Here is a 2323-nt window from a genome sequence, read left to right as displayed (position 1 = left end):
TTGTTTTAACGTCATGTAACTTTGAAGCTTCAATATAAGTATTTCATTTAAGGATTCTTCTTCACTTACACTGTGATATTTTCAAGACTATATTCCAATCATCTATTACTGCATAACAAGCCACCCAAAACTTAGTAACTTAAAACAAAAGAATCATTTATTTTGCTCATGAGTTAACAATTTGGGCAGGTCTTTGTCAGAATGGCATGTTTTGTTCACGCCAGCATCAGCTGAGGCAGTTTAACGGGGGTAGAATGTACTTCTATGATGGTTCACTTACACAGCTAGCTAGTTGCCCTTGCTTAGCTCAAACTCAGCTGGGGCTATTGGCTGGGGGCATTGCGTCCTCTACACGTGAGCTTCTCTGTGTGAGCCACACCACAGGACTGCTTGGGCTTCCTCATTGAATAGCAAATGGATTCCAGAAGTTAATATTTCAAAAAAAAAGTTGAACTATCAGTATCTTAAAGCTTAGGTTCAGAAACTATCACATTATCACTTCTGCTGTATTCTATTAGTCACACAAAGCCGACCCAGATTTAAAGCAAGCAAACATAAATTCCTCTTTTTAATGAGAGGAGTGTCCCTTCACCCCCCCACCAAAAAAACAAAGAGAAGAAAAAAGTGGCCATCTTTAATTACCATAGACTAGAAGGAGAATCTGGTTCTATTTTCAAGGTTCATTCTTATGGAAATTCTCTATTTTTTATAATATAGTACAGTCAAAGCTTGAAGATTACCAGTTTTGTAAATAAAAACCACAATGAAAATATAGCAGAGTTTAAGGATACAAACTACCATAATTTTTGGCATTAAAAATATTCTCTATTAAAGTTTTAACTGGAAACAGCAATATTTTCTGATTTAATTTAAAATTAAATCATGTACTTTGTATTTTATAAATTATGCTAATGCTAGGTATTATTTTAGATAATTACTTTGGGTTTTGAGTATTACAGAGTCATAACTTGATTATTTTCTTTGTGAGGTATTTGGAAATATTAGCTCATTTAGAACTGAGATTAATAACAATTTCTAATTATAGAACTCCAATTTTTTTCTAAGTCTTTTTTTTTTGTGGTATCACCTTTACCCTTACAACATATACTGGGAAAGTTATATTTATCACACTTTTTAGACAACAAAACCAAAGCCTACCTATGTGAATTAATTTTTTTCAAGATTATTAAAAATATCAGCAACAGAATCAGGACTCAACTTTAATATCCAACCGATACTTTTCTACTCTACTCAGAAGATTGGCCGAATTTTCACCATGAAGCAATATTTAATATGGTAATCATGACTAAAAAAAATGGTCCTTGCTTATACTTCTTTGTTTTAAATAATTCTTTTTAATTAAATAATTATTTTAATTAAATAATTCTTATTTGGATAAGATGTCTTTTCTTTTAAAAAGCAATATTCTAATTATGGAATCTTAAATATTCTAAAATTGTATTTTGGTATGTAGTTATAAGAAAGTGAACTAGAGGGCGCCTGGGTGGCTCAGTTGGTTAAGCGACTGCCTTCGGCTCAGGTCATGATCCTGGAGTCCCGGGATCGAGTCCCACATCGGGCTCCCTGCTCGGCAGGGAGTCTGCTTCTCCCTCTGACCCTCTTCCCTCTCGTGCTCTCTATCTCTCAGTCTCTCTCAAATAAATAAATAAAAAAAAAATCTTTAAAAAAAAAAAAGAAAGTGAACTAGAATGGGAAGTTTATCTATATGGAGTTATGTGGAACATTGCAGATAACTTCTGATGACAAATAAATGAAAATTATTATTTTAGGGTGGGAGAATAGTATTAACTCAATAGAAGGCACACGGAGGTAGTTTTCAATTAACTTTTTATTTTTATGAGGATGATATAGTTGGATTTTATAGAAATTGAAAGATTTCATGATACACTAAATGACAAGTCTTACAGGTTTTTCTTTTATTTATTATTTTGCTGCTGAAGAGAATGGCTTTTTTTTAATTTGTGAGAAAACTCTATGTTCTCTAGTTTTACAGGCATCATTAATATTGCCTGTCAGTTATTCTTCAACAACAATGTGCAATGTTAGGCATGAGCAGTCAAAGCAATAAAATGAGAGACCAAAAAAAAAAAAAAAAACAAATATGCATTTGCACTGGTAGTGTCTTTCCTTCCAAGGATAAGCTATTCAGAGTTTCTAGTACTGTCTGTCAGAACACCAACTTCCTCCTTGAACATTTTGATGATAGCTGCTCCCACCCCCCACCCTCCCCCACCCTGGCCCCGGCTCTATTGCTTCTCTCAGTTTCTGACAGTCTTGTGTCCTCTTTCTACCTGAAGAGTGT

This window comes from Zalophus californianus, chromosome 9, assembly GCF_009762305.2.
Source record: "Zalophus californianus isolate mZalCal1 chromosome 9, mZalCal1.pri.v2, whole genome shotgun sequence".
NCBI lineage: Eukaryota > Metazoa > Chordata > Mammalia > Carnivora > Otariidae > Zalophus > Zalophus californianus.
This window is presented reverse-complemented; position numbering follows the sequence as displayed.